The sequence below is a fragment of the Trichoplusia ni genome, chromosome 6 (genome assembly GCF_003590095.1).
Source record: "Trichoplusia ni isolate ovarian cell line Hi5 chromosome 6, tn1, whole genome shotgun sequence".
NCBI lineage: Eukaryota > Metazoa > Arthropoda > Insecta > Lepidoptera > Noctuidae > Trichoplusia > Trichoplusia ni.
The window spans coordinates 7,393,061-7,407,842 of NC_039483.1; the positions used below are offsets into that span (position 1 = coordinate 7,393,061).

General features: G+C 35.0%; 1 protein-coding gene across 6 annotated transcripts in view; it reads right to left on the reverse strand.

Moving 5' to 3' along the window:
• Nucleotides 1-14,782, reverse strand: part of LOC113494690 (caskin-2) — a 272,172-nt gene that overhangs the window by 113,660 nt on the left and 143,730 nt on the right. The gene's annotated exons all lie outside the window — the stretch shown is intronic.

Consider the following 14,782-nt stretch of genomic DNA (forward strand, 5'->3'; position numbering starts at 1 on the left):
AGTATAATAAATTCCTTTTTGAATACATAAAACAATGATTACTCGATAAAAATAATTTAAGCATTCTTAATGGTCAGATCATAAATGGTGTTGAGTTAATGGATGGAAAGACATGCGATGACGTCACACAGACAACATGGCCGAATTCGCAAATGCAAGCATTTAAACATAATCCTGTCCCCCTCTCTCTAACCTGGAGAGATAGGGACAGATAGATATTCAACAGCATTTAAAGGTACATTGCATTTGAGTATTCGGTAGACAGTTATGTATTATGATGCATGCATGTTGGTAACCAAATATGGTGGATGGTGGCTATTACACGTAAATGGGAGAAAATTAACACTTGCTTATAATAAGTATTGAGTTTTATAGATATCGAAAACCTTTCGTGAGTAAAACCCTTAACATTTTAACAGAATTTTGAGTACGTTTATATCTTGTGACGTAAGGAGCGTCATAATGTTTAAGTTTTTTTTTTTTATTTAAATTATGTGACATGACAATTGGTATTTAGAATTCAGGTTTTTATTAGAGTTTCAGACTAGATACGAGGTTTCTTGAACATTCTTAGTTATTAGGTATTTCGGTTTATAGATATATGGACTATGGACTGTATTTATAAGTTTATCAATTAAAGTACAATAGTGGTTAATTATTCAATGGTCTTTTTTTTACTAATTTTAAACGCGGCTTTCGACTACTTATCACCGAACTTAAGGGGCAAGTACGTAGTTAGACAGAATACAGACAGGTATATCCAACTCTCATTAAAAGCAAAAAACGATTTCAAAACACAATTATCTATATCTATACTAATATATAAAGCTAAAGAGTTTGTTTGTTTGAACGCGCTAATCTCAGGAACTACTGGTCCAAATTGAAAAATTCTTTTTGTGTTGAATAGACCATTCCGCTGCGACTAATAGGAGCGAAGATACAATGGAAAATGTGAAAAAAACAGGGCAGGTATAAATCATAACTTATATCTTCTACCCACGAGGACGAAGTCGCGGGCAATAGCTAGTGAGTCATATACAAGTACGACCTGATTTATAGTATGTAAGTGAGATGTAACGTACAACATGAACTTACTACAAAGGTTAATTAAGCAATGCTCCCTTAACGGTCAAGCATGATTAATTACCAGTTTATTTGTAAACTACGCCTGTGTTTACCGATATTACACTGCACCGATAGCCGAGTGGTTGAGGTCATCACGCCGAAGCAAAGTGCACGACGAGTCGCGAGTTCGATCCCCGTGTAGGATAAGCGTTTTTGTGATGCACAAATTGCTTGTCCTGAGTACTGTCTTCAAAGTTATTAATAACCGATACCAATACAATAGTGGAATATCGTCAATCTAAACTAGAGATATTAATTATTTTTAAACACATACATTATTTATTTACTTTTTAATGAAAATATTTTTCATGTAGATAAGCTATACAAATATTTTCATAGGAACATAATAGAATATTCACAAAGGTATGTATTGTAGTGAGACAATATTAATAAAAGACATAAACATACATGTTTAAACATATACAATTATATGTTTTTAATTCATGATCCAAGCTATTGTTGTTTTTAACCTCTAAATCTAGATAAACACAAAATTACAACGTAATCTTGATTCCAACCTACATAATATGCCTAAATGATGCACAATGTGTATCATGTTTGTTATGAAAAGCCACACCCAATCTAATCCCTGATAACTCCTATCTAGTTCCTTTAAAAATGACTAAGTACATGTGTTTTTGTTATTTTTACAATATTTCTATCATGAACTGACGTACGTTACCTATTTAATGCATATACGAGTATATTGTAGAATTATAAGTACGCATTTGCCTAAAGTAGTCCTAAAATTATATTATCAACCGAACGCGTCTTTAGCTGTCGATGGAGTGTAGTTTCAACTTGTGCCACTGAGCAAAATTGGCGCTAGTGTCGGGTTCTAAAGTAACAACTCGATTTAAATTCGAACAAAACAGAACTGGATTCTATCAGAAGTCAGAACGACTGAATTATAGACGTGCAAATCATTTATATACATTACATTTAAGTTAATTAAAATTCATACAAACTTCCAAACAGTGCAGTTATATATTTATTTATAATAGTAATATTGTGTGTATGTGACCAACACAAACAGACCGCTTATAAAGATAATTCGATACCAAGAAAAACTAACAAAAGTTTTAATTAAGTGACATAATTTAAGTTTTTAATCAACTGCGGTCAGTGGCCTGAGTAGGCGACTTTATACCGCAACTATTGAACGCCGAAACGAAATGATAATTAGCACGAAAACGTAAATAATATAAACATACAAAGACCAGTTACTGTTGACAAGTATTTATCGTCATAATTATATTACAATGAATATTAATTATTGTGTTCGTAAACTAAGTTATCTGAATGTCGGCAAGTACAAAGGAATTGTAAGAATTCTCGTCTCGTTATTACGTATTTTAAAATTACATTTATAGAGTACAGGAAAATAGGCAATTAAAAGGTCAAAATATTACAATACAAATGACTAAATAGTCATAGTCGATCATATCGTTGACTTACAGACAAGAAGCAAAATTTAAAATAACTCTGACTAAGATGCTAATTTCTAGGCTCTACGAAACATTTGACAAATAAAACAGACGAAATAATTCCAAAATATTATTGCATCGTTATCATTCAAATTCAGAATTCAAGGGCAAAAACAAAATAACTTCACGTAAATTCGCTACAATACCTAACCACTAACTATTAAAGGGTGTACCTTAAGTATGCTAACATGTGGAAGCGAGACAAAGTACTACAGGACGTAATGCGGCATCTCTTTTCCACAAAATAAGCAGTCTTATTTTAAGAGTCCATGGCAGGCCTCTGAGCTGTTACAGCATGTAACCTATTTGATATCCATTAAGATTGGTACAAAATGTAAATATCATGTCTTCGGCACAATAAGGTATGTTTGTAATCGTGAACGAATTCGCGTGATGGCAAGCGAAGGCAAGCGATGGCGATCGGTTGCCTTCAGTTTACGTAATATGATAATTACCGCGGGTATTGCTGTGACATGCGCTTTGTAAATAAGGTTTTATATCGTCTACTTACCCCGAAGGTAACTAATTAATTCTCATTAAAACATAAATGGTTTTTGTTTGTTCTAACAGTGCTAGGTAGATGAAACTATAAAATGCCTAAAATCTGTTCATGAAATCGAAAGCTTTCATTTACTTATTGACGGTACATTCACATTCAAGGTGTATTATTCCATATTGCAAATAAAGCAGCATTATCAAAAATATGGAAAGTGGCGTACAACAATTCCTATTCATTAATTAGTCTTTCGGGCAGACACAATTCTTCACTCTAAACACAATTTTAACCGCACAAAAAGATAAAAGTCAAGTTAAATAATTGGCATACTTAATCAAGCCAGGGTTAAGTAGCACACTTTATATTTCACCTGAATTGATAGCGCTCATTAAAGTAGAGAAACCACTTAGAAAGCTTACCCTACAATTGTCTAATTACCAACTCTAATTAGTAAACAGTAGTTAGCATCGTCGATATATGAGATGCGTATGCAATGGACTAGGAATGGTACTTGTCTTGTCCGTTTTTGAGGTGGTTTGTTTTTAGAATTTTCTTGGTGATTAGATAAAAGACTCGCTAAGCTTTCCATATTTTTTTATACAGAAAACACTTAAAAAGCAGGTTATCGGATACAAAATTTTCACCAAGTACCAACTGAATCAATACTTGATGGTGATTTTTTATTGAATTTTAGAGCATTTTTACAGAATAATGTATAATCTTTAGCTCAGTTTAATAACAGAGCCATGAATACCAACTACATATATCTAAAATAATACAAAATGTAGAAAAAAAACATGAAGAAAAGCTACAAATGACTCATTGTAGACAATTTATATTCAAACACGCTTGCGGACACGCGCGAAACGTTTAACAGACATTAAAAGAAGGATATGACTCGCACTTTTGTAGAACACAATGTTTATTCGATACCGCACCTATTACATTAGTTGCTGCATAATAATTCTAATTACTAAAGTACTTTTCAACACCTGCCTGCCCGTAAATCGGCTTTGCATTACATCAACGGTACAAAATGTCCTGTCGTCGGCAGTATTAGATATTATCAAATGAAATCTATTATAATTAAATATATAAACAATATGTTTAACAGAACACTTATAGGAGTGATGCTAAAATTTTGCAAGATACGGATATGTATACATTACATTATAATGACGTAAGTGTGAAATATATACGCAAAAACGATAAACTGTGGTCTGCTTTGCGATTTGCGTTCATTAGTCAACTCATATCGCACAGATATTCCCCAAATGATAAGGCAAAATAACAGAAAGTTTCGCGGTGACCGTCGGCGATCGCGAGTCATATTAGCGCCAACAATACCTGACCCGCCACGAGAGAAAGTGACTATCCAATCGATTAATCTGTCGTGTCCTCCGGGCATCCGATACCAGACGTATGGTAATAACAGATCTACATTGAAAGCTGTAATTGTTCCAGTGATAATACGCGACTGACAGAGCAATTGCAGGTTGCGAAATTGATATTGCCAAGCTAAGCTAATTCATGCCCGAACCTCCCAGCAGACGCCACCAGCGCTGGCACCTTAACGAGAGGTTTCAAAATGTAATTTCTTGTAAACAAGACAGCGAGAGCGATGAAAGGGAAGCGATTTGTGCCGCTCTATAGCACGTCATGAAGTGTGAAGGGACACGAGACCCGGGTCATTCATCAGTAGTGAAAGCGGGGCCAACTGATAGTCCTAAATTACCCCGGGCCACGAGTACGGCCATCGTTACCCGGCCGGCTATAAAGACTCGACAAAATGTTGAAACCGCCGACGAAATTGCAAATCATTCGTCAATGGATAGTAAACGACCTCACCTTGTCGAGCCATTGACATTGACGTAGATACAGGTTACTGAAGCTAACGAGATTGATGGCCGGCCGCCTGCATCCAATTTATTACACGATGACATAACGACACACAACTAAATAGAAAACTATATTGATATTGTCAAAAGTGTTCACCGCCGCTTTCGGTACGCAAAGTGGAACGGTGAAGAACGTAAATTGGGAATGTCAGCCGCCCCGCACGATGCAAAATTTTGCCAATCTCAGTCATCTCGTTTGCATTTCGAGTGCACGGGCGTTTTGAGAAGGCTTCATTTTATCTTTTTAGCGGACAGCTGTTTAAATGAAAGCCAGTTTTTGTGCATTCCTCTCAATTTTTAACGAGATTTCCCCTGACAAGAACACGATAGCTGTGACAGTTATTTAAACATTCTCTTGTTTTTGTGAATGTATTGTGGTTTTTGGGGCGACAGAACATACGTGAGGTCGTCGCAGGACATTTTGGATTTGAGGATGTATTTGCTTCGGTTGTTATATTTTAGCGAGTTACGTGGATCTCACATGGACACTGACATCACGTAGCGGTGTGATTTTCCGCGGTGAAGCTTGTTAACAGTTGTTAGCACATTGTCGCTACACGTATCATCAATACGTAACGGAACACCGCCATAAACGGTCGAGACATTATCGATTTGTATTTCCACGAACGCACTCCGGGTCAGATGATTATGCAGTTTCGAAATTTCTGAAGCGTCATGGCATGCTTATAATTATTGTATCGATAAATCAGATAAACACAACGAGTGTGTAGCCGAATGCAAAGCCTCACGACAAAGCTCGCATTAGAAAGCTGAATTATTATACGTTCAAATGCGTTCGGCCCGAACTGAATGGAGACATGGCGAAAATGTATTGAGCTTGTATTAGAGTAGTTAGTCGTAATTACGTATCATGCAAAAAGGAACGAGTTCCATTTGCAAAAAATAATGTGTTCGCTTCACAACCTCCTTTGTGCTAGATAGTGATTAATATAATTTTTATTTGCTCTGATTGTATGTGTCGACGTCGTGAATATACTCTCGTTGTGGAGCGGCCGTTGACATCAAATAAAAACCTTGATTGGACGGGAGGTGGTAACTGTACTTATAGAAGCTATGTTTGATGGATTGACCTGTCGAACGGTGGAACCTCCGTTCCCTCTCCGTCTATTGTACAGTCATCCAATTTCTAAAACTCAATATTTACTATAGGTTTAAATTAATAATCATACGTTCTATGCGAGTGATCGGAAACTCATTACATTAAACATTGTTAGGAGAACCAATCATAATAATTATTGGTTTATGAAATGAAGCGAACTATCTACTTAATTGAGTTACGACAGTTGAAATTAAACTTACAAATGAATTATTGAAACTGAGCATTTGAGAGATGGTGATAGGTTTTTACTTCTGTATTATAATAGAGGTATTTTTATTTTGTATGAATTCAATCATTAGAAAATTATGATGCAATTAAAATGTAGTCTATAGAGTGCTAGATAGTCTGCGGTAGTACTTAACCTATAATTTTTTGACTAATGAATTGACTGTAGATAAACGAATGCATCTAAAATAGTAAGCTTGAGTAAATCTTTTAGTACGATAAGTAGCATGTGAATTTGGCTAATATTGATGCAAAAATAAACAAAAATTAATAAATAACTTAACTTATGACTTTTATAAATGGCATCAATCAAAGCCCCGCCAAAACACGTTCAATTTTAGACAAATGCCGTGCGAACAATACGAAATGAGGAATTACGAACGTCCCAGTACAGTCAGCATGAGAAGTCGGAAGCAATGTTTTAAAATATTTTTTACTATACTAGGTATCTTACTAAATTACGTTACAGCACAAAACAACTAATTGAGTATAACTTTGTAAAAGAGCAACACCATCTTTTAAAGTCATATTGTTGGAGCTGTAGTCTAGTGTAGTGCCTTGTCTCACTTTAACACCTACGGTAGTAATCCTTTCAGAAGTGGTTCATTAATTTATTTAGGTCGTTTTGGAAATCGGATTACGTTAACCGTTTATGTTACCGACCGTACCAAGCAGACAATACAAATCAATTGTGTCCCCGATGACAGATAGGTGTATCGCGTTACCTTACTGATAGCGATGATAATCATTGGTTGACATTATCTGTGGAAAATAAATTGTGTATTCATGGTGTCGCACCGTGAATATAAATCGTCGGTAACACACACGATGCCTGACATATATAGGTTACGCTGTGGTAACGATTTTGGGTATTGAATATTTGGACAAAATAGTTTAGTGCAGAGATATTTTGGATGAATTCATCAACAATTTCTATGTCATGAGCTTGGATGGTTTTGATATAGACAAAACCTTACTTTTTCTTTTTCTGTATTTATGAAAAACGACTTTAAGGAATTTAATCACAAGCATTCAAGTGCACATGCACAAAGACATCCAGGCACAAGACAAGCATTGGTGGAACACACAAAAGCATGACCTTCGCGAGGATCTAACTCACGACACGTCTTGCACAGTGGTTTTAAGAAGACCTCAACCACTCTGCTGTCCGTGGAGTCAAAATTAATATAGAGCCTTTTAAGTACTGTGTACGTCGTGATATCTTTGTCCCCCTATTACATGAGACTTAATAAATTGTTCTTGCACTATACAGCAACATAACCTACATATGTTACCTTTCGAGTCATTGTTTACGCTCCGCTGAGCTTATGGAGTCATTAAAGCAGCCTTCTTAGACACATCGGCCCTTTGTTTAGTTGATAAGTCTGTAATACGTTTTGTTTGTAACAGTTTCATTACTTTTTATATACATTTAACAGTTTTGGTACTTCAAGGAACGAGATGGATGTATGTTCCTTCTGGACTCGAGTTAAATTAACTGTTTTGAAAGATCAGTCGAAAGCTTTGTTAGGTAACTCTATAAAAGAGATTTTTATTTGATTTGTACTGTGTTGCAAAGACTGATTCTTTAAGTGCAGTCGTTATTTATTTTCCGTATGATATTTCAAATGAATATCATATCTGTCTTTTATTATTTAGTAAGACAGCGTTTGTTATTCAAAGACATCTTGATCACAGATTAACGATTTGTTTACTTGTTTGACCGACTTTTTCACTTCAAACGAACGGCAATAACTAATTTAGTTACGATACACAGTCCAAACATCAAATTAACATATTTTTAAGATAATTATCGTATACTATAAGCGAGTTTGTTTTATCGATTCTCATTTGAATTCGTCGACCGCACTCGATATATTATTATACCATTGACAAATCGTTTTTAGATGTCGTATCTTATATTTTTTCTCGATGTTTCTTTGGGTGTTGGATTAATCGATTACTTTTGTTTTTGTTGAATTCGTAGGTGATAATAGGATTTATGTTTGACCTTTTGTTCTCACGACGATAAGGATTTGAATTAACGACTTAATAATGTAAATATATCTAACTTTTTTTTTGTAGTATACTAAGATTGTACTATGTTAAAAGGATCAAATTAATATAACAAACCAAACAGTTCTTAAAACTATAATAAATCTACTGCACTTGTCAACAACTATAATCAACATCAAATTGATAAAGAGCTTTATATAAACAGAAGTACATACACCAGTGAGATCATCACTCACTCATAATCATACCAACCTTAAGAAAATATACAGTCATACAATTACACACTTAAAACGTGCACAAAGAAAAATTACAACTAATTGTACCACCAAATATGGTGCACAGATTACACCAAGTGACTTTAAATGATATACCATGGCTAAAAATGGCCGCCTTGACTAATCGAGGCCTGACTGAACAAATAGGTGATAGTTGTTGACAGATGCACTTTTGTTTTTAATAAAAATGATGAATGTTTGGATTCTGGCTGAATGTATTTAATTTTTATGTTAAAAATAATGTATAATAAATGAGTGACTTTTTTACAGATTTAAAAAAAAGAACATTTTAATTTATTTTTTATAAAATAATGGTACTGGAAAGTGGTTCTGGTAAGAGTGGCTTTTGACATAACTAAATATTATTATTATTTTTACAGAAAAAAAGAAATATATGGTGGCGTATTTTCATAAAATTCAATTTTGTAATATAAATGTGATTTAAGTGACTTTAAATACGTTTGTATTTAATGTCACTTTAAATTTATTTGACTTTATTTTTACAATTTTTGAGGTAGTGAGCATTTGTGCATTCTGTGACATCTTTTCGCGCGTAAAATGCGAGACGAGAGAATATAAAAATAATTTAAATTTGCCAAAGTAAATTTAAATGTAATCCGATGTTTTACACGAACAGCCACCTGTTTTTGACAACAATATACTCGTGAAGTTTATCGAGTGGCACATCCACTAATTTTGTATGATACTTATGCCAATTTAATTCAATTACAGCAAAACATTTAAATAACTGATATTGCAAGCAAATGTTTTTTTATACCGTGCCTAACGTCACACATTTTTATTAATGGCAACGCAGAAGGAAAAAAGGCAGAGAAAAGCCATTAAGTTCTAAACACAAATAGAAAAAGAATTTCAAGATAATTTTGTTTTGAAGTAATAAAAATTTCGTGGCCATGATTATAATCGGCCATCAAACACCTAATTTTTCTTTTTAATTTAGCTGCAACAAATGGACAAGGCTCTTATCTTGGTTTTAATCACATGAAACGTCTTCGGATTTGGCGTTCAGATAAAATGCCTGAATTATGGTACGAGTGTACTATTAGTGTCTCTGTTTGGACGTAGAAAGTTGATGACGATACTTATTTTGGGTGGCAATGGCCAGTCTTTGTTCCGAGGAAATAAGGTTGATTTTCGTTTCTAGCTGTTTCATTTTGTCGGTAAAATACAAACGGTAGGAATGTGGCTCTACTTTACTGATTAGTTTCCTTGGGGACAAATGTTAATGATGATTCAACTGTTATAGGTATAATATAAAAGATATATAAAGAAAACAACAATCTGAAATTATCGGACGTTTTCTGTGAGTTAGAACTTCAATAACATGCCTTTATCTACAGTTATAACTAGCCCCCTATCTATGCACGCTCTAATAGTTTTGATAATCTTGTAACGACAATACGTTGGAATAACAACATGTACACTATTTTTGTGGTACCGTTAACGAAGCAATTTTTTTTCGTTGATCTGCCACACAATTCGAAATTCTATGGTACCTACTAATAAGGTGTACATCGATAATCTATTGTTTGGATGAACCGCGCATTAGATTGCGAGAGTGTAGCAGAAATGTGTCTTGCAAATTCTGGACTGTAACAACCGTATTCCCGCGCAATTTCTGGACACATCCGAACAATAAGGATTCAACAAACAACAATGCCGACTAACAATTAAAAATGCTCATAGTTCTCAAACATTTTAAACCATCAAATAGATCAACGTAAACCCATACTCCTGTATTTACTCTTCATTTGTTAATTCTGGAGCTACAAATTCGTTAGCCGTATTTTCGGTTTCTTTTGTTTTATTTCGATACAATTGTTTGTTTACGTTGCGATCGGTTCGGAGTAAAAAGCCGAGACGTAGTAGACTTGTTGCAACTGAAGCCTGGCAGCTTGGCATCCAGCCAGTACATTAATCAGAGCACCTGCAATTTACAGGGAACGCGTCAGGTGTGAAATGTTCAGGGCACTAAGAGATGATTCTGGATGTGTATTACGCGGTATCATGAGAAGAAGTTGAGTATTTGACGTTGCAGTTGAAACGATTTTTGAATTATGCTTTTCTCGGTATGATAATGATATAAAGTTTGTATGCGAATATAACGTTTAATTCCTAAATTATGATACGTGGCTACCGCAAAGGCAAGTTACCTAACTAGATAACAAATCTTATAAAAGTGAGTCCATCTAGAGACATTATAGATCTTATAAATCTTGAATTAACTTGTGCAATATATTCTCCACATAAATGCCTACTAATAAATTAACTAAGAAGTGAACTAATGTATACGTTATTTATAACGTCATGATAAAATAAAACAATCGTCTTGAAGTAATAGTAGAGGGCATAAAAAACAACGACAAAAGACTTAATAAAAAAGTAGTTCAGTGAAATGTGAAACAAGAAATAAGCAGCGACGGCGTCTTGTTGAACAAAAAATGTTTTTATACAGTTCATTCAGATGCGTTTGTATTACAAGATGGAGAGGAAATCTCGCAATATAATCTAGAAACATACCTTCAATGGATAGCTGAGAAATCGGGAATTTGAGATCTCAATATAACATGAAGCGAACTTTAGTATATCGCGTCGCATAATAAGGTTGTTGTATGTATTACAACCTTATTATACGACGGTTTTAATGTTGTGTCAAAAGTCAAAGAACTCAAGGAGTACTAAAAAGCCATATGTAGACCAAAATCCATGCTAAGTCAATAATGGTTAAAACAGGACAAGCGTGTACCAAAACAAATGACAAGTCTTTGACAAGGATACACAAAAAGCACCCCAAACAGTCAAAACAAGACACAGGAAAATAAAACTAACATCTGTAACGATTACCCAATCCAACTAATTCTATTCAAACAGGAAGATAAAAAGCACAACCCTATGGGAAAGTAACAAAAAACACTCGCATCCGGACCTTCAAATACGGTTTAATTTAAAATCTTAAAAAAGCAAAAAGGATCCCGATCTAACTAGACAAGAATAAAGTATGAAATAATGACGTATCGCAGATGGTTGAAGATCTAAAGGATGTAAATATTCATGCATTTCCGGAACAGATTTCGTTAATTAGGGCTGTCACATACAGCGATATAGTTAATAAGGCTCAGACTGTATTCATCAAAGCAACCAAAAAGATGAATGCAGTCAATTGGTGAACTTTCTTCTTCAAAGAACTCACGCCCGAAAGTCATCGAACATTTTAATTAACCAATGTCATTCATCAACAAGTATTGGATTTGGTAATCACAGTGGGCCATTGAAATTGAAAATCAAAATTTTCTTCGCGAAGAATGAGAGTGATTAACGATGTAATGTCACCGGGACCGCCCCTCGTCAAGCCACAATATCAAAGTCATGGCACATAATAGCAATATTGTAATGCTATGGCGTGAAGTAAATTACCTTCCGTGCTATAATTAACCGTTATTATATAATACTTTAAGTAATGTAACGAAGTAATCGTAACTTGACACTACTATTAAAATGTATGCAATTTACTTGATTACTTCATTTATTTTAACTTCTATTAGAATTCTTCAAATACTTGACAGAAATTCTTAATCATTCCGGAGTCAAGCGACTGCTTTATATTTTTGTAGTATCATATTTGTTCGTAGTGTCTTTGAAATGGCTTTGCCCTTTCAGCCAAAATGCACTTTAAGAATATAAAAGCAATATAAAAATATTGAAGACATAGTGTTATGAGCACGCGCACTCCACCCAACACATCGCACAGGATATGGTAATGGTGGCAGAGAAATGGAAACCGTTGAATGTTCGACTATTTTAGTATTAAGTTCGCTGTAAGGGCGATTTATTTTCAGCTCAATTTCCTTTCCAGACGCACCGGCGGAGATGTGATGCCACTCGCGCCGGATAGATACGCGATTAGATGCGTTAATGTGGGCGTTACACGGAGACCGCATATTATATAGTAACCTTGATTCTTTGAGATAGGCAAAAACGTGCGTGAATTGAGCAACGTTATAGATGTAGGCGAAAACAAAAGTGACACGACCGAAACCGTTTTGAGTGCACAAGGTTACGTTACTAACGGTTTTAAGAGAACAGTGAAGCTGGCCTGTCTTAATTATATCAAGTATGAAACAGGGGATTAAAGGTGGGATGAGATTAATTATATTAGACGCCGCTCGTCTTCGCACTTTCTGTTAAGCCGTCCCTGTTTTGGGTGCGTTTCAGGAAATTAATTTTATAAATGAATTCGTCAAGATTCTTGAAGTAAATGAAGTCAGAATGAAAATCCTGTTAGATACTGTAATGGAGACGCTTAGCGTTGCCCGAGGCTGTTCCGAGGTTGGAATTTATAATTTTTATTTTCTTATCAAGCTTTTACGATTCTTTTTCTTCTGTGACTTTTCTGTACCCAAGCATTTAGCGATTTTGACAATCTTCCTTTAACCTTCTGCGATATCACCAAAAGAAATTCAATTTTATTAATTCATATCAATTTTCTGCACTTTCTAAATCATCTCTAAAACCGATATTGCCTTCAATTATAAAACTACCGTCGATTATTGCAATTATAAAAAACAAGTTTCCCAGCTTCAGACTACATTTCACCTCAGTTTAATTGTAGTGAAATTTTTATTTTCCCTGTCTTTAAAAACCAACTCGAACTAAACTTAGATCGTATTATCATCAATCTTGATTTTATTTACAGTGACGCTTATTGCACTAGGACCTTCCAACAAATGATTATTCAGATGTCTGCCATGTCCAAACTCAAAAACGGCTTCCTCAATATCTTTGTCCTCAAGAGCACCAAAAGGTATTCCCGAATCATTTATGCGGTTTCTTTAAGCACGGGCTTTAAAACATCTGCCTATCGGGTGCAGTCGGGGGAGTAATTTTTCACCGTCAGACGTAAATTCGTACATCTGTCGGGCAGGTGGTTGGTACGTGCCGGCTATTGAAGGATTATGTCTTCATTGTATGGCTTTGATTAACAAATGTGTTTGTTCGAGCTCGCATTGTGAGTGTTGCTGTTTATATTTAGTTTTGTTTTATCAAGTCAAGTATAAACAAATCTATTTGTACAAAAATATTGTGAGTTATCTTTTCACGTAGTAATTACATTTTAAGTAGATTCTATCTTCCATAACGTGCTCAAAATAATTCCGTTTGATCCCTGTTAAGAGCAACACGCCAAAATATGTTCAAAGACAAATATCGTCCCATAATTTCCGTTTACACATTCGCCTCATATTAATATTCTTCGGTCGTTCGCAGCTATTAAACCGAGTCGAGTTTGCTCGATACGTTTTACTTAACAACTGTTTGAGTTACAATGTGTTAGCCGAAGCAAGTAACAGGCGATGCAGTAACAAATGCATATTGTGTTACATTTCACCATTTACAGACCCTGTTTGAACTAGCTGCTAAGTTCCAGCGATGCGTAAAATTGTTATACTTTATTGCTCTGTTTGTTTTCGTCTTGAAGAAACGTGTTATTATGTGAAACAAAACACTGCTCGGTCTATAGAGAAACTGTTCTCACTTTTTGTATGCTGTCGACGGAGACGTCTCAGTTAGAATGTATTGTATTTTTTATTTTAAAACTGAGTTCAATGAGACTTTTGAATTGACACAAACATACTGAATCATTGGAGAAATTGTTAATGTTAGGGAGCTATTTATTTGTTTTAGTAGACACAAAGCTTATTTTGTTCATAGCTCGAAGAGTTTTGCTTTCTCAAAAGCTATTTTCGTCAAATCAACCCAGACAATATTCTGAACAGCTGCGCCTCGAGTAAGGATAGAGAAATTATGAAAACACCTAGAGAGTTGATAGTTATCTTAGATACTGATGTCGACTATCCCACAGTTGTCAGTACTAAGTCGGCGAAGGCGCAGGTTGCCGTAAAAGGCGACGACCGACTACGAGATACAGGCGATCATAATCGATGGAAAAACTCGGTCCTACGAGCCGGACTTGACCTCTTTGGAACTTAGGCACCCATTACAGTAAGCAAACCTATTTTAACGTGAAAAAAAATGAGGCAGATGCCTTTGTAAGATTATATCAAGCCTTGCAGGTTTACTGCAGAATAATGGATCTTAAATCGCAGTTGTAAAGAGGCTCGGTA